The sequence below is a fragment of the Rhinatrema bivittatum genome, chromosome 4 (assembly GCF_901001135.1).
Source record: "Rhinatrema bivittatum chromosome 4, aRhiBiv1.1, whole genome shotgun sequence".
NCBI lineage: Eukaryota > Metazoa > Chordata > Amphibia > Gymnophiona > Rhinatrematidae > Rhinatrema > Rhinatrema bivittatum.
Genome location: NC_042618.1, coordinates 437,758,191 through 437,781,076, shown reverse-complemented (window position 1 = coordinate 437,781,076; position 22,886 = coordinate 437,758,191). Strand labels below are relative to the sequence as shown.

The 22,886-nt window shown below is 41.8% G+C and overlaps 1 pseudogene; it reads left to right on the top strand.

Moving 5' to 3' along the window:
• Positions 1-22,886, top strand: part of LOC115089436 — a 1,328,227-nt pseudogene that overhangs the window by 672,834 nt on the left and 632,507 nt on the right.

The following is a 22,886-nucleotide window of genomic DNA, read 5'->3' as shown; positions in this document are numbered from 1 at the left end:
ATTTACTGACTTGCAGTGGTCCATTTTGGAACAAGTGGATCAAAACCCTAGGGGGGGAGACATACAGTCCTATTTGAACCGACGAGAACATTTCTGGATTTTTCACCTGAACACTGTGGATCCTAACGGATTAAATGAGAGAATCAACTGGTACTCTCTCATTTGATTTCTAACAAGACTTGTGCGTTCCACCATATTGACACAACTAGAATAGATCTTGCTCCGTAGTATCTGGATAGTTGTTGTGTGTTAAACTATATGGTTATGATACAATTTGCATGGACAGCCGTAATACCTGAATTAGCTTTCAGGAACCATTTTCAATTGTTATGGGTAAGAGGATGCGATCGAGAACCAATGGTACATGATATATCAGTTCACTCCGGGAGAGGACGTGACAGAGAACCGCCGTTCTGGGATGCACTATGCAGTCTTCAATCAAACAGGACGTGACAGAGAACACAGCCGCTTTTGATTTACCAACACGCATCGGGAGAGAACGTGACAGAGAACTGCTGCCCTGGGACGCATCATGCTGTTATATAGAACGGATGTGACAGAGATTGCCGCTTTTTGAAGCGCTATATGGACAGTTATTTTCCCAGGTTCTTTCACAATTTGTGAGTCTAGAGCATGTGATTTAGGTATACAAAGAGAGATTATAATCAGACTGACAGCGTTTGGACGTAAGGACGTGAGAGGGAACTACTATCCGTCACCGGAAGAGGTGGTACTAAGCGCTGGTACTCGTATAAATAACTTCCGTTTGTCTGCCATTGTTGAAGCACAGCGGGCTGAAATGCAGCCTATTTGGAAGAAATTGACCGGCACGGAATAAAGACGCCGCAAGAAGAAGTTTGTTACAAGTATCTGAATCGGTTGCCTCCTTTTCCCCTGAAGCAGGACAGCGGTCCGAAACATGGCCATGTCGGGTTACCTGGGACCTTTTCAGTGCGGATAAGTACCCGTTTTTATTTTGACTGGCAAGTGCCTAAAAATTTTTTGAGGAACTTTGAAAAAAACTTTGAAAAACATAACAAAAATTGAGTATATAAATGATTAAAGCAATAGTGACCCCTATGAGAAACGGTTTGAACACATAATATGTCTACCCGTGAATAGAGGGTCTTACAAAATTTGTTTGGCGTTTCTGGGTGTTATGTTAATTGTCTAACTAGTACACGGTGTATTTTTTGTTGTTGACATTGGTGTGTACTAGAGTACACCAGTTGGTGTGGGTGGGTTTTGTTGTGTGGAAGAAAATAATGGTGCCATCAAGCCACTTAACTACTTATGCCCCTATCACAAGATAGGGGCATAAGTAGTTAAACAACAGAGTGGCACCATTTTTATTTTCAGACGGTGCAAGGCCTGGCACCTAGGGAGTGCTCTAGGCCCCACCAGCCACCAGGTATGACTGTCAGAGGGTGGGGGGAAGGGTTTGGCGGGGTGGGCTAGAGAGGCCAAGGGTGGGGTTAGTAGTGATGTGGGGGTGGGGGGCAGTCTTTGGAGGCCAGGCAGGGCTACTTTTTCAAATGGGTGAATTGGGAAGGCAGGAGGGGCTGTGGCCATATGATTTTGATTCAATTTTTTTTTTTTTACTTTTGATACTTTGAGGGCTCCTCTAGAGGTGGCGGAAGGTTGCAATGGGGTTTTACAAGACCCCTGAGGGGAGATTTACATATGTTGATGGGGGGGTCTTCTTTCAGGCTGACCTGGTGCTTTAAGTTATAGCCCGGGAGCACTGAAACCCACATTAGTCCTGATGCTCCCGGGAAAAGTTAGCTACAGTTCCTGAGTTGTGGCTAACTTCCCCGAAAATTATACAGCTGGTGATTTTTCAAGCAAGCCACATTATTTTATTACCATAAAATTTACAAGTAAATGAGTTGCTTTGCATGCAGTGCAGCTCATTACCATTTTTGCATTTTTGGGCTAAAATGCGCAGTATTTTAAATGCTGCTTATTTTCGTTGCGTTAAGGCATTTAGCATGTGATAAACATCTAATGCAGCTTAGTAAATTGTCCCTTAGGTTGCTAAATATAGGCAAACAAATTGAAGCCCTAAATTTAGGTATCTCGGTTTTAGGTACATTTTCAGCTGAAAATTTAGCCCATACATGTGGACCTAATGACCAGCACTGGAAAACATGTACTTGAGTACTCATTTAATAATCTTCTAGAAACCTTTAAAGTTACATTGTAAACCGGTATGATGTATGCATACTAATACCGGTATATAAAAGTTTTTAAATAAATAAATAAACATGCTTGGTGGCATGGGGGCCTTGGGCTAGCTAAGCAGCAAGATAGACAAGCAGAGCAGAGATGGAAGAAGAACAAAGCAGCTGTGGGTCATAATCCTAGAGAGCTGCTGGAATAGTTGCAAAGTTAATTTCCCCAGCAGGTGTGGGAACTGCTGAAAAGGTGATGGGCCTTTCCTGTGGGGACTTTTCAAGTTATTCTGAAAAGAAAATCAGTGGCCTTCAACATTATCTTCCTTTTGTCACCGCAGTTCTGAAAATGATTTTCAACAATTAGGCCAGAATTCCCAAAGGGAGAAATCAGCTGAGATGTGGGCCTAACAGAATTTAGGGGGGTATCTGTGATACAGGTAGAGAAAACAATGCACCAGATGAACATAAGAAGTGCCATGCTGGGTCAGACCAAGGTCCATTGAGCCCAGCATCCTGTACCAGTCAGTGACCAATCCAGATCGCAAGTTCTTGGCAGATCCCATAATGTAGATATATTTCCTGTTATTCACACCCAGGGACAGCAATAGCTTTCTTTAGTCCTCCTGGCTAATAATATGTTATGGATTTTTCCTCCAGGAACTTGTCCAAACCTCTTTTAAAACCCACTATGCTAATCATCTTGATCACATCCTCTGGCAACAGATCCCACAGTTTTATAGTGCACTGAGAGAAAAATATTTTCTATGATTTGTTTTGAATCTGCTTGTTAGCTTCATGGAGTGTCCTCTTGTTTTAGTATTATTTGAAAGAGTAAATAGCTATCCTTTATGCACTCTGGACCTAGCTGTATCAAAATTGGTGTCTAGGTTAGCTCATGAAGCCAGGATAAAGCTAGTACAAATTGTAATTCATTTGTGGCATTAGAGGAATTTCTATCACACTTGAAATCTATAGAACATGCATGGTCAACTCTGATCCTCAAGAGCCACAAACTGGCCTGGTTTTCAAGATATCCACAATGAATATGCATGAGAGAGATTTGCATGCACTGCCTCCTTCATAAGCAAATCTATCTCATGCATATCCAGGCCTGTTTTGGGCTCTTGAGGACTGGAGTTGGCCAGCCCTGCAGTCATAGTATGTCCAGTTCTAAATAAGGGTGGTCTGGACCCTAAAATAATAGGGAATAATCATACAGTTTCTTATTTGCCCTTTTTAAGATAATTGGTAGAGAAGCTCTGTTATAGCCAATTTCAGAAGTTTGTGGAGTCTAAGGGTCTTTTGCATGAACCTCAATCTAGGTTTCAATCAGGCCATAACACTGAGATATAAGAACTGCCATACTTCATTAGACCAAGGATCCATCAAGCCCACTATCCTGTTTTCAACAGTGCTCAATCCAGGTCTCAATTACCTGGAAGGATCTCAAATAGTAGATAGATTCCATAATGCTTACACTCAGGGATAAGTGTGGCTTTCTTCAAGTCTATGTGGTTAATAATGGTTTATGGACTTTTCCTCCAGGAACTGTCCGAACCATTTTAAAACCCAGGTATGTTAACTGCCTTTACCACATCCTTCGGCAGTGAATTCCAGAACTTCATTGTGTGTTGAGTGAAAAGGTATTTTTTCTGATTTGTTTTAAATGCTCTACTTAGTAAATTTATGGAGTATCCGCTAGTCTTTTTTATTTTTTGAAAGAGTAAACAACTGATTTGCATTTACCCATTCCACTCTATTCATGATTTTATAGACATCTATCATATCTCCCCTTAGCCATCTTTTCTCCAAGCTGAAGAGAGCCTTTACCTCTTTAGCCTTTCCTCATAGGGAAACCATTCCATTCCCTTTATCATTTTGGTCATTGTTCTCAGAACCTCTTCCAGTTCTGCTATATCTTTTTTGAGAAATGGTGACCAAAACTGCACACAGCACTCTAGATGTAGTTGCACCATTGAGAAATATGGAGGTATTATCATATTCTCCATTCTTTTCCTAATAATTCCTAACATTCTGTTTGCTTTTATAAACACTGCCAGAGAATCTTGGTGAATTATTAGATCAAATTTGAGCAAGGTCAGATGATGGGAGAGATGATATTTTTGGAGCTCTCAACTGCATTTGATGCTTGAGACCAGGTGTCCCAAGGCTATGGTCTGAGAGTGAGATGTAGCCCTTGGCTGAATTTCGTCCACTCTCTAAAGGCAATGGCATAAGTAGTTTGTTCTGTCCCTCAGCAGTGATGACAGAAAGGCCCTGATCTGGTTTGCAGTGGCAGCAGTGGGAATCATTTTGCCTCTACAGCCAGTTCAGATACTTGAAGTCAAAAGTTCAATCATCTGCCCATCAGAGCAGTGTGGGTTGGGCATGCCAGTGTAAGGCCTCCACTAATTGGCTGCATTGATGGCATTATTGCTGTTGTGCAAGTGGTACCACTTGGGCCGAACATATGGAGAGAGGCTGCAGCACAGGCATAAGGAGTATTTGGCTGCTATAGAGGGGAGTGCAGGCCACGAGGAGGAAGACACTGGCAGTACTAAGGTATGGGTTCTGCAGGGCTGCCAGGGAAAGTCACATAAGAATGGTGTTTCCAGATGCTCTCAACTGTGCCATCATTTCTTCAGAAGTGTGGGTGATGAGGCTTGGATATTGTCCCCTAAGATGCAGAAATCCATATTATTATAAATCAGTTACCTAGTCTGAGTGTCTCTCCATGGATTAAGGTGTCCAGAGTAGGTTGTTATGCCCAAACCATGATTCTTCATTTTGCAAGAGAAGGGATTGAGAGGAGGTGAAAAGGGAGATGTGGGGAGGAAAAGGTTGAGAAAAAGGAAGTAGAGCAGGAGCAGGAGAGCATGGGGGCTATAAATGAGAGTGCATCATTCACATACACAAACACCCCATCCCGGCATCCATCTACCCTCCACTCTTCCCACTCCCTCCTTTCTTGGAGGGGAATCAGGGGGCAAGGTTGCTGGGGGTATGGTAGAGTTGACAGCTTTTGAGAAAGCTAGAAAAATTAATACTGAAACTCTATCTATCACACATCTAGGAACCTGTCCCCTGCTTCTCCCCTTCCCCAACATTTCAAATCATTGAAAGAACAGACATGGTTTCTCCTCAATCCTTTCTGAGCAAAGAACTCTGAGGGGCTCTTTCCCTCCTTCACCTCTGACCATCCCCCCGGTTCAGCAAACTTTGAGAAGGACCACTCCTCTTCCCTTGCCAGCCCTCTTGGTGAATTGAAATGTCCTATGTGGTCCTTCTCTTCAAAATTTGTGGATCCCTCCTTCAGAATATGGCCTTTTCTTTTTCTTTTTTTTACTATTTATTTAAGGATTGCCAGTATGCCCTCCAGACAGTGTTGTGCAACCCATGTTTCTTCAATAAAGAGAAGGTGAGCTTTTCCATTATAGCAGTATCAGCCACTACCGACTTCCAGTGAACTATATAAGGTGTCAACTACCAGTAGTAACTGATAGTGATATGAGCGGTGTGCAACAGCTGAACAGTCACAAGTTTTGTAGATTTGGACAAACCAAGATCATCCCATCTTCCCAGCAGACACTGTAAGCTGTAGAGAGGAGCCCAAGATTTCACCGATCAAGGTTCCAACCTGCTATCAAAAGTTGTTAATAAGACAGTCCCACCACATTTGAAAGTGAGAAGCGGGATTACTTCATCCTCTCCAACATAGAGGACTGGCTGTACTAAATTTAGAAATGAACAAGGGGTATTTGAATGTTCTGTGCAATAATCGAAACATTAATTCCTGAACCTTATTACAGCAGGATAAATTTGAGTCGACCCCCCATATATCTTTACAATCATCTTCATCAAGACTCAATGACAAATCCTATTTCCATCTTTCATTAATGTTGGGACAGGTCTCAGGATCAAAAATACTATCAAACAGATATATATACATTCTAGAAATCAAATGGTTATTCTGAATGAGAAAAAGGAAGACTCCAGACCAGAACAAGGTCACAAAAGGCTAGTACTATTCATGTGACATTCTTTAGCATTTTGCAGTTGTGAAAAAATATAGTGTGTATATTCTGCAATATGATGTTCAGCTTGGAGATCTTGAAAACTTGTAAAACTCTTAAAGTGAACCTCCACCAATATCTGGTACAATAATCGTAGACCCTCTGTTACAGTTGTGGACCCTTGAGCTGAAGCGAGTGGTAGATATCCACTGAGGGACTGCCCCAATGGAGCTCATCTCCAGGAGGTGGTGCCGGTGAAGAATGAGGCAAAGACAAATTTATCAGTCCAGGTCGGGACAGGCAGCAAAGAGCAGAATCAGAATCCAGGCAGAAGATCCGAGGCCAGCAGCGAAGAGGCGGAAATGGTGAAACAGGCCAAGGGTCAAGAAGGGCAGCAGACTGGCAGAGACGAGAAGATGGACCAAGGTGAAATTCCTGATCAAGCCGAGGGATGGAGGCAGGAGCAGGGACGAGGCAGGAACTGCGGCTGGAACTGGAACAAGGCAGGAACAGAGGAAGGCAGTTGCAACTAGCACTAGCAAAGAGGACCTGTTGCGAAGGCAAGGTTCAGGAGGAGCTGTGGGGTTTAAATACCCCTACTGGATGATGTCATCTTCCGGGGCTGGACTAATTCTCCAGCTTTTGTTTCTGTAAGAGGCAGAGACTCCCGAGCACACGCGCCTAAGGAGAGCCCCACTGAAGAGAGGAGGATGGCATTGGCGGCCATGTGGCGGGCCGTGGAAGGCCAGCCGCGAAGCGAAGCATGCCACGCTGAGCCACGGTGAAGAGAAGCAGGAAAGCAGGTAGGGGGGGCTGGTTGGGGGTTGCCACGACTGGGAGCCAGAACAGAACCCCCCTCTTACGCCCCCTCCGAGAATGGCCAGGCTTGCCGGTGTGAGGTTGATGAAAGTGCTGGAGTAGACTCTTATCCAGGATGTTGGATGATGGCTCCCAAGAATTTTCTTCCGCACCAAAGCCCTCCCAGGCAATCAGATATTCCCAGCATCTATGATGCCGATGGACATCCAGGATCTCCCAAACCTGGTAGATTGGATCATTATCGGACTCTACTTCAGGTGGTTTAGGAGGCGCAGTATGGAATTGGGAATATATAAACGGCTTCAATAGTGATACATGAAAGGAATTATGTAGCCGGAAGCTTGCAGGGAGCCATAGGTGGTAGGTTACAGGTCCCAAGCGTTTGCTGATAGAAAAAGGTCCGATGTACTTGGGGGCAAGTCTCATAGAAGGAACCCTCAGGTGGATGTGGCGGGTACTAAGCCAAACTCGGTCTCCTGGTTTGAACAACGGAGCGGGTCGATGGTGTTTATCCGCCTTTCGTTTGGCAGCATTGGCAGCCTGCAGTAAGCGATGAGTGGTTAGGTCTTTGGTGTAGATTAAGGCGTTGTCAAGGTAGACAATTACTCCTTATGAAGCATGTCCCGAAACAGTTCATTCATTAAATTCTGAAAGACTGCGGGCACGTTGCACAGTCCGATTGGCATCACGAGATACTCTTAATGACTGTCGTGCGTGTTAAACGGGGTCTTCCATTTGTCTCCAGGTTTTATTCGGACCAGGTTATAGGCACCTCGCAGGTCCAGCTTGGTAAATACTCTGGCTCCATAGAGGCGGTCCAAGAGCTCCGGAATCAGGGGGAGAGGATAGCAATCCTTGCAGGTGATGGCGTTGAGCCCTCTGTAATCTACGCAGGGTTTTAATGAACCATCCTTCTTAGATACAAAAAAAACCCTGCACCAGCTGGAGAAGATGAAGGACGAATGAAGCCCTGGTCCAGATTTTCTTTTATGTATTTAGACATGGTTTGAGTCTCTGGTAAGGACAGCGGATATACCCATCCCCGGGGTGGAACGGCATCAGGCAGCAGATCGATGGCGCAAAGGGACGATGTGCTGGAAGGGTCTCAGCTTCCTCCTTGGAAAATACATCGGAAAAGTCGGCCTACTGTGGAGGCAGAGGAATGATGGTAGTAGCAATTTGGAGTGGCGGCTGTGGTTTTAGATGCAGACAAGTAGTAAAACATTCAGGGCCCCAAACCGCAATTTGGAGAGTCCTCCAGTCCTGCAGTGTTTCTGCAACCAAAGAAGGCCCAGTACCACTGGGTGGACAACTCTGGTGTAGAGGGTCACTGGGGCTGTACAGGAGGTGACTCGGCCGGGGAGTGGTTCCCCTTGGATGGATGAGATGAGCAGTGGTGGGTTGCAGTGAAGTATGGGAAGTTGGAGTTGGTGTACCAATTCAGCTAGGATGATGTTTCCTCCAGCCCCGGAATCGATGAAAGCCAGAGTCGTGAATGACCCTTCGGAAAACTGGAGTGTGACGGGTATGGTACACTGAGGAGCGGGATTGATGCAGTCTAGGGTCAGCTCCCTAGTGACACCTAAACCCGGGAGTTTCCCGGATGTTCAGAGCATTGGGCCAACAAATGCCCCTTACTGCTGCAGTAGAGACACAGTCCAAGGGTTCTAAGGCACTGTTTTTCTTCTGAAGACTGGTGGCTACGGCCCAGTTGCATGGGCTCTTCCCTGTTTTCTAGCGAAGCCCCAGATGTTGCTGGGGAGACTAATGGGTGAGAGAAGGAAGGAGTCAAGGGAACCGTGTGGCCAGCTGGCTTAAGTTCCTTTGCAGGCTGCTGCAAACACCGATCGATCCGACCAGCCAGATCAATGAGGGCCTCGAAGTCATCCGGGAGGTCTCGAGCGGCCAGCTCATCCTTGATACGAGTGGACAACCCCTCGAGGAAGATACCGTGTAGGCTGTCCTCACGCCAACCCAGTTCAGATGCCAAAGTGCGGAATTGTACAGCAAACTCGGCCAGTGGGTGTGAACTTTGGCAGAGTTGAAGCAGTTTTGAAGCAGCAGTGGACAGATGACCCGGCTCATCAAATACATGGCGGAAAGTTTGGACGAAACGGGACAGGTCTCCGAGAATGGGATCCCCGCGTTCCCACAGCGGGGTCGTCCAGGCCAGGGCTTTGCCATCCAGTAAAGATAAGATGAACAACGTCTTGATTTGATCTGTTGGGAATTGCTGAGCCTGAAACGAGAATCTGATGAAGCAGTGATTCAGAAATCCTCGGCACTGCTTAGGGTCCCCGGCAAACCAAGGTGGAGCAGGCATGTGAGTTAAAGGTGGCGGAGCAACTTACATAAGAACATAAGAAATTGCCATGCTGGGTCAGACCAGGGTCCATCAAGCCCAGCATCCTGTTTCCAACAGAGGTCAAACCAGGCCACAAGAACCTGGCAATTACACAAACACCAAGAAGATCCCATGCTACTGGTGCAATTAATAGCAGTGGCTATTTCCTAAGTAAACTTGATTAATAGCAGTTTATGGACTTCTCCAAGAACTTATCCAAACCTTTTTTGAACCCAGCTACACTAACTGCACTAACCACATCCTCTGGCAACAAATTCCAGAGCTTAGTTATGCATTGAGTGAAAAAGAATTTTCTCTGATTAGTCTTAAATGTGCTACTTGCTAACTTCATGGAATGCCCCCTAGTCCTTTTATTATCCGAATGTGTAAATAACCGTTTCACATCAACTCTTTCAAGACCTCTCATGATCTTAAAGACCTCTATCATATCCCTCCTCAGCCATCTCTTCTCCAAGCTGAACAGCCCTAACCTATTCAGCCTTTCCTCATAGGTGAGCTTTTCCATCCCCTTTATCATTTTGGTTGCCCTTCTCAGTACCTTCTCCATCGCAACTATATCTTTTTTGAGATGCAGCGACCAGAATTGTACACAGTATTCCAGGTGCGGCCTCACCATGAAGTGATACAGAGGCATTATGACATTCTCCATTTTATTAACTATTCCCTTTCTAATAATTCCTAACATTCTGTTTGCTTTTTTGACTGCTGCAGTACACTGAGCCGACGATTTTAAAGTATTATCCACTCTGATGCCTAGATCTTTTTCCTGGGTGGTAGTTCCTAATATGGAACCTAACATTGTGTAACTACAGCAAGGGTTATTTTTCCCTATGTACAACACCTTGCACTTGTCCACATTAAATTTCATCTGCCATTTGGATGCCCAATCTTCCAGTCTTGCAAGGTCCTCCTGTAATGTATCACAGTCTGCTTGTGATTTAACTACTCTGAATAATTTTGTATCATCTGCAAATTTGATAACCTCACTCGTCATATTTCTTTCCAGATTATTTATATATATATATATTGAAAAGCACCGGTCCAAGTACAGATCCCTGAGGCACTCCACTGTTTACCCTTTTCCACTGAGAAAATTGACCATTTAATCCTACTCTCTGTTTCATGTCTTTTAACTAGTTTGTAATCCATGAAAGGACATCGCCTTTTATCCCATGACTTTTTAGTTTTCTTAGAAGCCTCTCATGAGGGACTTTGTCAAATGCCTTCTGAAAATCCAAATACACTACATCTACCGGTTCACCTTTATCCACATGTTTATTAACCCCTTCAAAAAAATGAAGCAGATTTGTTAGGCAAGACTTCCCTTGGGTAAATCCATGGTGACTGTGTTCCATTAAAACATGTCTATCTATATGCTGTACGATTTTGATCTTGAGAATAGTTTCCACTATTTTTCCCGGCACTGGTGTCAGGCTCACTGGTCTATAGTTACCCAGATCACCCCTGGAGCCCTTTTTAAATATTGGGGTTACATTGGCCACCCTCTAGTCTTCAGGTACAATGGATGATTTTAATAGTAGGTTACAAATTTTAACTAATAGATCAGAAATTTCATTTTTTAGTTCCTTTAGTACCCTAGGATGCATACCATCCGGTCCAGCTGATTTGCTACTCTTTATTTTGTCAATCTGGTCTACTACATCTTCCCAGTTCACAGTGATTTGGTTTAGTTCATCTGACTTATAACCCTTGAAAACCATCTCCGGAACTGGTATCTCCCCAACATCCTCATTAGTAAACATGGAAGCAAAGAACTCATTTAGTCTTTCTGCAATGGCCTTATCTTCCCTAAGAGCCCCTTTAACCCCTCGGTCATCTAATGGTCCAACTGTCTCCCTCACAGGTTTCTAGCTTCGGATATATTTTAAAAAGTTTTTATTATGAGTTTTTGCCTCTAATGCCAACTTCATTTCAAATTCTCTCTTCGCCTATCTTATCAATATTTTACACTTAAGTTGACAATGCTTATGTTTTATCCTATTTTCTTCAGATGGATCCTTCTTCCAATTTTTGAAGGATTTTTTTTGACTAAAATAGCCTCTTTCACCTCACCTTTTAACCATGACGGTAATCATTTTGCCTTCCTTTCATCTTTCTTAATGCGTGGAATACATCTGGACTGTGCCTCTAGGATTGCATTTTTAAACAATGTCCATGCTTTTTGAACACTTTTAACCTTTGCAGCTGCAACTTTTACCACCTTTTACCACGTCAATGAACTCACAGTTCTGGAGAAGTGATAGATTTAAGCGCCATCAGCTCCAGGAACCATATTCCTTAACAAAATCCACAGAGAGTATAATAGGATGATGATCAGCTAAGTGAGATGCCAAAATATCACTGACAGTTACAAACGTCAGGATCAAAATTACAAAGAAAAAAGTCTATCCTGCTCTAGGCATGATGTGTGGAAGAACAAAAAGTATAGACTCAACTGCTGGGAAAATGTGCTCTCCAAACATCACTAAGATTATAAAATTGTATAATATTTTTCAAAGTGGCCGGGATTGGTAAGGAAGAATTAGGAGAGTGAGATCTATCTAATTAAGCATTCAGGCACAGATTCCAGTCTGTCCACCCCCCACCCATAATGACTTTTTCTGCAGTATAAGCTTTGAGAACATCAAATATTTGCACAAAAAAACTCCTCAGAGTACTGATTGCGACATTGACCAATGAAGGACATTGAGACATTGACCAATAAGAGTCACTCTATATATATTACCTTCAACAATTACAAACCTTCCCTCAGGATCACGAAAGGTTCTAGTAATGGAAATAGGCAAGGTTTTGTGAATTAAGATACAAATATCTTTACTCCTGGTGGAATAAGAAGCAACCAGCACCTTTCCCACTCAACCCTGTTCCAGCTTTAGATGGTCCGGTTGTGTCATGTGTGCTTCTTGAAGGAACACTATATTGGCACTTAGATTTTTGAGATGTTACAACATTCTAGTTCTCTTGATGGGATTAGAAAGATCTCTGACATTAACAGAGACAATTTTAATGTTAGTAAGATACATCACCCTCAACAGAGAAAGATATGAAGGATAAAATGAGCATCATGGTCAATACCTTGTCAACCTAAATAGGCAGCAAAATAAATAAAATTAGTTTAACAATGCGTGTAAATCTTAACAACGTGTCATGCATCCCATTTTCAATAGAAAATGTAATACCCTATATAAACAAAATGAAAAGAACATTATAATTGTTGACTGAGACAATGTTTTCAAAAGGGAAAAAAAAACCCATTCTCTCCCAATCCCAACTTATCTCCCAACACCCAGATAACCTTCTGATACTGCTTACCAATAACCCAAATTAAAGAGTATGCCCATCTGAGTGTGATCCATCGACAGACTCAGAGTTTCCGCATAAAGAACCCACCCCAAACATCCAAAAAATCTCTCCCAATATATATGACCCACCCCTTGGTAAACTCATTCCAGCAAACTTAAACCTATCGCTTGTACCCCACCCACCATCACCTGATGAAATTAACCCCAGCATTAGGAAGAACCATCCACATAAATGAATATCCCATAGGTATGTGTACATGATAGAGAAATTGTATACTAAAGGAACCAAGGAAATAAGAATTCGGACTATGAGGCACAAAGTTATGAATCAAAAAATCTGTTCCAAAGAAAACAAAGTAGCAAAAGAAGCTTCATTTTTGTTTGCAAAATCTGTCCAAAATAATCATAATGAGCATACAGTCGTATACCAAGCCAGACATACACAATGTCCGCTGAAATACACAAAATCCTGTAAGAGACAGAGGAAATTGAGGAGACAATGAATTGTTCAATAGCCCCAAAGTAAGCTAGAACAAATCAGAAAAATTAAAAAAGAAGTCTGAACAAAAATAAAAAACAAAAGAGGTAAAAAATTGTAAATTCTGAAGAGAAAACAAGCAGCCATGGCATGCGACCACAGTTTCCTACGAGCAGGTATTCCTGCCCGATCCCACCATCAAAAAGAGGAATCCAATAAGAATAACTGAGAAGTAAGAAGAGTCATGCTGTCAGCGATTGGCATTTGTAGTAGAGTCAGCATTGTGATATACTTCTACTTCCTCCAGGGACTGAAAAACTTTAGACTGCCCTGAACCGACAAGCCAAAGTTTAGCAGGATATTGCAAAGCATATTGTATTCCTATATCTCACAGCTTGCGTTTCACCTCATTGAAGCTTTGGTGATGATTTTGAACTACTGCAGAGAAATCAGGGAAAGTAAAGATTCTCTTCTCTTGGAAGAAAAGGTCTTTCTTTATTCTGGCTGCATTTAATACTCTCTGTTTATCTGAAAAATTATTCAAGTGAGCAACGATTGCTCTCGGTTGTCCCTGAGGACCGGGCAGAGGTACTGTTGGATTCGTGGACCCTTGAGCTGGCTGGGACAGATGAAGACTCACCATGGGAAGGCCTACAGTGGATGTCGAAGCCGGGAGGCGGCACTGAGCAGGAGACCGGAGGGATCTTCACCACTGGAAGCCCGAGGTCCCCCCAGGAGGAGCCCGTGAGGACCCGAGCCGCTTGGACTTACGTGCGGTCTCCTGTGGGCTGGTATCTGAAGAGGAGTTCCAGAGGATCGAGAAGAGTAGAGCTGAAGCCAGGAGGCCAACTGGAACTTCACCACTGGAAGCCCGTGGTCCCCCCGAGAGGAGCTTGTGAGGACCCGAGCTGCTTGGACTTAGGAGAGGCCTCCTGGAAGAAAGCCGGAGTCTGAAGCCAGTAGTCGGAAGCCGAAATCAGAAGCCAGTAGTCGGAAGCCGGCTTCGTAAGCCAGTAGACGAAAGCAGCAACTAGTAGCTCTCAACTGAGAGTGAACCTTGTTGCAAGGCAAAGTATAGGCCTAGCTGCAGGGTTTAAATACCCCTGCAGCGTCTGACGTCATCCGAGGGCTGTCCTGCTTCTGCCCGCGCTGGCCCCTTTAAATCTCGAGCCCCCACGTGCACGCGCCTAGGGGGCGGGGCCAAGCGCTTTGGATTGGTGGCGTCTCCCTCGCAGAGGGAGCGCCGTGGCAGAGGCCAGGATTGGGCCTTCTTGAGCGGGGAGGCGCTTCAGTGGCCCGGGCCGACCCGAGGTAAGCAGAGGGACAGGGGCACGGCCCGGGACCGTAACAGGTGCCAACAATCGGTACGCCCTGTTCATTTTAAGTCTACCCGCTTTGGCCTCTATATCCAGTAGCTCTGGCAACCATTTTGAGACAAAGGCCACAGTGTTGGGGCCCTCTGAAGCCTCAGCAATCCAAAGATCCAGACATTATTGCAATGGCTTCAGTTTTCCATATCCTCTGCCTTTTCCTCCAACACTTTCACAGACCTTTCAAGCTTTAGATTTTTTTACCATAAGCTGTGTAGGCATTTTTCAAGTCTGTGACTCGAATGTCCATCCTGTCCGAGTGCTCTTCATGACCCGCACGATGCCACCAGGTTCATGACTTTTTTTTCATAACTATGGCTAGTTTAGTGTCAATATTCTTAGATATTTTTTCAGAAAAAATGTTAAAATATTTCTTAAGGGCATCCCCTGATGCCGGGAATACCTGTGATTCTGCAACTTCATCATCGCCTGATGCTGAATATTCAGTGGCACTGTCGGTGCGGTGATCTGGAGCCAGGCTTTCTTTCACATTTCTCTTTTTGAGTCCATAACTGCCCACATTTTAGGAATAGGGCGCTTTAGGGGATCCTTACTGTTCATGTTGGAGAATTTAGAAGTTGAGTATGTGAAATGAAAGGATTTTAAAGGGATTCGGGCGAGAGCTAAATGGTCCTGCTGCTACTCAGATCATCATGTGACCTTCACCATGGCCTTTTCTTGTGGTGGCAGAGCTAGTTTGGTTTAGGAGGACTGGTGTTGCAATGGTTTCAGTCTTACCTCACTGGTAGAGTTTAGCAGGTAAGTTAGGATGTGGAGAACTCTGCTCCTTGCTCTTTGAAATGGAGGTACTGCAAGGTTCTATGTTAACTCCATTATTATTCAATTTTTATTTGGCCCCAGTAGTGGAACTTATTAGCTCCTTTGAAATTATTTGTCATCAATTTGCAAATGACATTCATATAGTGGCACCAGTGGGACAAAATAAGAAGGAAGTCAAAGAGAATATCAATATTTGTTTAGCAACATTGGGGATATGGTTTGATCAGAACAGCCTGAAACTGAATCCAGATAAATCAGAGTGGCTATGTCTTTAGTCATAGAAAAAGGCCTTTATTATTTCTACCAAAAGCAAGAGATCTGTTGCTTACCCCAAAGGAAGCAGTAATGACTTTGGATGTGTGGCTTTATAGCAATCTAAAGATCAAAGTTTAAATTTCAAATATGGTGCATTCAGGTTTTTACTGTCTTAGATTAGACAACTAAATCACTGTCTTCCATTATATGACTTAAAAACTGTAATCCACCAAGTGATCCCCACTTGCTAATCCCAAATAAAAATAATAGTTTTTATTACGGTTTAGCGGGAGTGAGTTTACATCCACCAAAATTGATTCAGAATACTGTGACATGATTAGTGGTAGAAGCCAAGAAACATGACCACATCACCCCGGTTTCTCATAAGTTAACTTGGTTGCCCATTGAGGCCTGCATCCAGTTTAAAATTTGATCTTCAATGTTTAAATGCATTTGCCATGGCCTACCAATCTACTTAGATTGGTAAAATCAAAAGAAGCCAAAATATCTCTTATGCTGCTCCTTGGTCTCAGAAAGGTGGAGCTTTTCAATTTGCTGTTTTGGTCCAAAGCTATGGAAGAATTCACCTCTTGATGTGAAACTTGAAGGTGATTATTTAAAGTTTAGGAAACAGGTAAATACTTGATTTGATGCGATCCCAATGGAATAGTGAGATTGGATCTGACTATATTCTTTAATGTATGGAGAGACTGGCTGGAGTTTGATTATTAACAGGACAAATGATTATTGTTCATTTGATAAATTTTATGGGTTTAGTTGTTAATATATATTCAAAATGAGGGAGTATTTTAATAGGGTTGTTTATGTCGTTATGTGATGATTAGGGAGAAGTTTGATGGGAATGGGTGATTGTTGTACCATGCTTTGTTGCCTGACAAACAAATAAATAAACAAATGACCATTTTAACCCAAGGTGTATGCTCATGGATTTCAAAACATCACCTAGGTGCATTGTGAGGAATAAGGCCATATATCAAGGGATCAATTTAAAAAAAATGCTTAGTCCTTCATTTAGATGCATACATTTTGGAAGATTTTCAATTGAATTTAGAGAACCTAAGTTTTCAACAGAAAATGTACCTAAAACTTAGGTACTTAAATTTAGGTCTGCAATTTATTTGCCTATATTTGACAGCCTACATTAGAAAGTTCTTGAAAACTTTAAAAAAACAAGAGTTAACTATTATATAAGATTCTGAGAACCAGTCATTGAAGCCTCATTTGGAAAATTTACAGAATGTCCGTACGCTGTCAAATGAGCTCTCTGATTGGCTGAGAACCAGATACTGATTTATGATAGACTAACAAGATTCAATGTCCATTTGTTTTAAGTATAACCCATGCCTATACCATGGCAGTGCACTTTGGCAAAAGAAGACAGAAATTTCTATGGTGAACTGGCAAATATATTATATATATGTGCAAAAAAGAAAATAAACACACACACATGCACACAAAGTATTTCCCAGTTCATCATATAGATTTCAAGTGCATTTTCAAAAGTTTCTCTTGTATTGTGTATTTGGACAAACCTAAACTCTTTTAATAAATTGACTTCATGCTGCATTTGTGAATGTCAAATTGCCTAGGAATGCATTGAAATTCTCAGTGTGAGACAGCTTCCTATGAATAGGAGTGCTTACAAATATCAGAGTTTCTTAACTTCCAGTAACAGACATGGAGTAAAAGAATTATGTAAAAGGGTAGGTGGAATAAAGTATTTTAATAGATACCAGGGAGGATCAGAACTCATGGGGTCTGGTTTATCAAAAGACATTTCCAGTCTGAACCTCCCACAGTGCAGAGATACAAAATCTAGGGTCAATTTATCAAACATATTTCAACTGACATTAATGTTTGTATAACTGGCACAGTATCCTAGAAGAACCAATGAGGTGTTGCACTGGTAGAAGTACTGATGTAATAGGGATTTCAAAGGATTGCCTTTTATAACAAAAAAACCTCAATCATTTACTGGCTTTTGAAAACTTTTCCATAAACTGGCAAAACCTTCAAAAAATCTCTAGTTTTGAATTTATACACACATAATGCACTGCAGGAATTAAGTTGCATTTAATTTGCTGGATATCATGGGATGTTACTTGCTCTGAAGTACCAAGAAGTTCCATTAATTGCATCCTGGGCCTATATATTTTTTTCAAGTTTTTATATACTGCTTATTCTGGAATATTTGATAGATAGATAGATAGATAGATAGATATACATATATATTGGGTTTTATTTTTACATTTATTAAATAGTGTGAAGAAGACAGTAAAGGAACAGAAGCTTTTAAAATTAAGAAACCATCTTCCCTTTAAATTTTTTGCTTTATAAAATGAGCTTGTCTGCTTCAGCCAGAGTGTACTGCCATAACATAGGCATGAGTTATATTTAAAACAAATGGGCACTGAATCTTCTTAGACCATTATTAATCATTATCTGACTGTCAGCCAATCAGAGAGCTCATCTAACAGTGTTCTTACATTCTTTAAATTTTCCATAAGGTTTCAATGACTGGTTCTCTAAATTTTATATAATAGTTAATGCTTATTTTTAAAGTCAACAAAAGCCTTCTAAATGGAGAGTAGGAATGGATTCATCTCTACCAAATGGACCAAGATTCCCCGTTTGTTTAAGCAATGAATGATGCTTTTTAAACTTTAACATTAAGAATGATTTATGATAGATTAATATGGTCCATGTGATATATGTTTGATTATTTGTGGGGTGCCTCAAACAGTAGGCCAAGACTAAAAACCCTTTCAGAATTTTTGCTCTCACTAACTGCTTCAGGCACGTATCTTATTTCAAATGTTTTTATTAGTTTTCTAAAAAACTGATGTCATAATACAGAACAAAATAGAGACTATGTGACAATAAAACCAGGCAACTAAATTCAGAATTGCAAAATGACACAGTGACTGAAATACTTAAAAACATTTTTAAAAAAACCCTCATACATGGTTCCTTTCAAACAATCCCTTCTTCTTCCCCATTCCTTCCAACCCTAGGAACACGATCACAAAGAAACGAGAAAAAAATGACACTTCTCAGATAGTCCATATCTAAGTAGCGCAAGGCATTCGGTGTAAATGTCCCCCAACTTGGCGACTATTGCAAGGTGATTTCCTCCTAATTCTATATTAGAATTTTTCTAAGCTACTTGGAAGGTATACCACAGTTTACTAAGGGAACTACCTTTTATCAACCTGAACCATTATTAGTAGCAAAGTTCTGGCTCCCAAATGCAGAGAAACAATATATAGAGTCCATAAATTTTATGAAAACCATCAAGATCGCACTGATCCCTTTCTTTCCCACTAATCCATTCCAAAGTCATCATCGCTCACATCTGACTTCTCCAGAGAGATCTGTTGAGGGCAGGGGAGAGAAGGCTGCAGTCCTCACAATCATAATTCACTTCCTTGCTACTATTATACTATAGTATATGATGTAATATTAAATTGTAAAGTCTTTGATGTTTCTGCTATTTTAGAGCATTCCGGCAAAGAGGTTGAAGAATGAGAGACTCTTTTGGTTTCTTTTGTTTTTGAGCAAGACTTAAATATGATTTTGAAATATTACTTTCATAAAGCCCATGCTCTCTTCTATGGGAAACGTATCTGGATTTATCCAGATGTAGTTAAATCCACTCAAGAAAGAAAGAAAATATTTCTTGCTATGCGTCAGGAAGGCTTGTCATTGGGAGCAACCTTTTTGCTTAGATATCCATGTAAATGTATTATTGCTTATGTTAGTTTTAGATATAATTTCCTTCTAACCGAACAATTACGTTTCTTTTCAGATCAGAAGTGTCTAACTTCAGTGCCCTTAGAAGGCATTTAATAAGATTATGAACCTCAACCTTGCAGTAAGTTAAGCTTTGTTTCTTATATTGATTTTCTTTTGTTATGCTCCCAAAATTGTTTGTTTTTCCTCCCTCTCTTATTGTGGTCTATGGCAATGTACTTTTTCCACTTTCTGTTTTTCTTTTTACAATTATTTCTATTGCAGAAATAGTCCCTTTTTTTGATTTGCCTTTTCTTTGTCATGTATGGCTTTGTAATGATAAACTTATAAATAATAAAAAAAAAATTGTTAAATCTCCTCTAAAGAATCAGCATCTTGTTCGACCAAGAAAATAGAACTGCACAGATTTACCAGACTACAATTCTGCAGACTGCCAAGTTCACCTAACAACCAAATACAAATGAGGCACCCATCTTGAACAATTACAGGATCCTTCATAGATTATATTTATGTGCATTATTAACAAAATAAAATGTTAAGCAGGGATGGGCAAAATTTTAATAATAAGGTTTGTCAAACCTGCATAAAATCCACAAGTTCATCAAACTAGCTGTCAAGCTTTTTATTAACTATCAAAATCAGCTATTGATCTGCAAAAATCTGCTGCAGGGCCATATGACATCTACTTCTAATTTTTACTGCTTGGTAAATTTCCATGAATTTTGCTGAGAGTTTTCAGACTGATATTTTTTTTTCTTATGGATCTGGGCACCGATTTCATTCAGCAAAATTGTTTATTTTCCCATGAAAAATTAAACATGCCTCAGGTAGATGATTAAGCTTTTTTCAACTATAAAAATGTTATAAATGTTAATAAAACCTTTTTCTGTAACAGGTGTGGAATGAAGCTCTGGACTTAGGTTGAGAACCACTGACACAGTCACGGCTGCTGACAAAGCTGCCAGAAACACTCACAACAGAACAAAAACAGACAGTACAGGTGAGATCTGTACCTTCCACATATTGTCCTGAGGAGGAAAATAATAATTTCAGAAGCAGAGGCAATCTTACAAAGAATTTCTATCATACTGGCCTTGGTCAGCAGCAGTTCCGAATGTGATAAATAACAGGGCTGGTGGACAGGATGTGTTTTCTTTATTTTGATACCCTTACAGCAGTAATCATGCCTCTTGTCAGGTGTTATAAAGATAAAGACAAATGATCTCCATTCCTCCACTGTCAATGCATTCCAGCATAAGACAAGAAAAAGCACACCTGCTAGACGTGCAGAATGTACCATTTGTCTTGTTACAGTCTCCAAATGAAGAGTATCCTGTTAGGATAGGGTCCTTTAGACAGAAAAATATAAATCTGTTTGGTCTAGCAGCTCCGTTTATGTCTTTCTTATGGCCCTGCATGGGATCCCTCAAGTCCAAATAGGTTGCTGAAGATTTTTCTCAGCAGTAATTGTCTATCAGCTCGTGTGGTCCTCTAGTGCAGTTACAATGATTTAATTGTATTGCCAAGATCGTCTTTTCCAGCATATACCAAAAGGATTTTTTTCCCCTCTTTCATTTTGTTGAGTTTTTCAGTACTGTGGAAACTAAGGCCTGGATTTATCAAAATGCACTATATATTGCATGTGATAGGAAAAGGGGTGTGTTTTATGGTAATAGGCAGTTTATTGCAATTTGTGCTAATACCTATGTGAAATTGTGATAACATTTTTGCTAATATTTTACTTTGCTAGTTTATCCATTCAGGCTCACCTTTTAGAGCCTCAACTTGTTGTCCCTCACCCCCCTCCCCGTTCATTGTATTTTCCACCTTTCCTTTCGATGTAAATATAAAAGCTGTTAAATAAATATGAGAGAGAGAGAGAGAGAACCTGCCTAGCCATAATGCCCTCACACTAGATAGGTATTTATATCTCTATGGGAGGCCCACCTAGTAACTCGAGGTGAGGTTTAGGTATTAGTGTAGGGGTTAGGGGCCACTTTGACATTCAAAGTGAGATGTACGAACAGAACAGTGCTCTCTTGTGAAGATTTGATGACCTTCGGAGTGAGGAAACTCACCCAAAGATGAGATTTGTGCAATGTTCTCTCAACCTAGCTTGATGGACTCTCTTCCTGGGTAACATCAAGCTAGGTTGAGAGAACAATGCACAAATCTCATCTTTGGGTGAGTTTCCTCACTCCGAAGGTCATCAAATCTTCACAAGAGAGCACTGTTCTGTTCGTACGTCTCACTTTGAATGTCAAAGTGGCCCCTAACCCCTACACTAATACTTATACCTCACCTCGCATTACTAGGTGGACCTCCCATAAAGATATAAATACCTATCTAGTGTGAGGGCATTATGGCTAGGCTCTCTCTCTCTCTCTCTCTCTCTCTCTCTCTCTCTCTCTCTCTCTCTCTCTCTCTCTCTCTCTCTCTCTCTCTCTCTCTCTCTCTCTCTCTCTCTCTCTCTCTCTCTCTCTCTCTCTCTCTCTCTCTCTCTCTCTCTCCCCCAGTGGTTGTAGGAGGGCCCTGATAGCTAGGCTGGCTCTCCAGGAGTTTAACACTACTAAAAACAGCATTTGCAAAAACATCACAACATGCAATAAAGCCCTATCACACAGCTTCATGAAAATGGTGTAGTTAAAGCCATGCAATACAGCTTCACAAAACTGTGAGCCCAGCCCACAAATTCTCCCCTTTTTCTCATTTGCATCGCACCATGCATTATGGTGCTTTCATACGTGTTAATGGCATTTTCGCATGTGTTAAAGGCATTTTTTGCATGCGGAAACGCCATATAGCACTTCATAAATGACCCCCTAAGAGGCAAAGGAGGTCATTTTCCAAAGGTATCGCACGCGAAAAGGGACTTTTTGCGTGTGATATCTAAATCGGGGTGGAGTCGGGGCGGAGTCCGCACCGGAAGGGGAGGAGTCAGGACGGCCTCGGGGTGGACTCCGCGACGACTTCGCTAACGGCGAAAGGTAAGAATCCTTATCGCCGCCAGTATCGCGCCCAATAGCACCACCTTTCACTGTGGTGCTATTGGGTGCAAAAGCCGGCAGCGATCGCACCACGGAGGTGTGATCGCTGCCGGCTTTCACAGGCCCGTCCCCCGCTTTGCCTCCCTGCCCCCAGTTACCGCCAGATTTTCTAAGTTCTGAGAGCTTAGAAAATCCAGCCCAGAGTTAGAATGATGTATAAACAATGAAGGATGTTGTGTTATTTTCTTCACACATCTCTGCCAGTGTTAGCGCACTTTTTGGTAAGCCTAATTCTGCTGTTTTAAGAGATTTCCCATTAGGTACAGTTAAGCATGGTAGTTTTATGAGGTAGGCTAGAACCGAAGGTTGAGGCCATCAAAATATTTTTCTTGGGACTTATGCTGAATTTTGAACCCGCATTTCCAAATGCTGTAAAATTGTGCGTTGCTCCCCTGACACTAACCCTCCCACAAATGCTTTAAAAAAACCAAAACATTTAACACTAAGTGTACCAGATTTCATCACGCTGCTGCTGGTGCTATAGT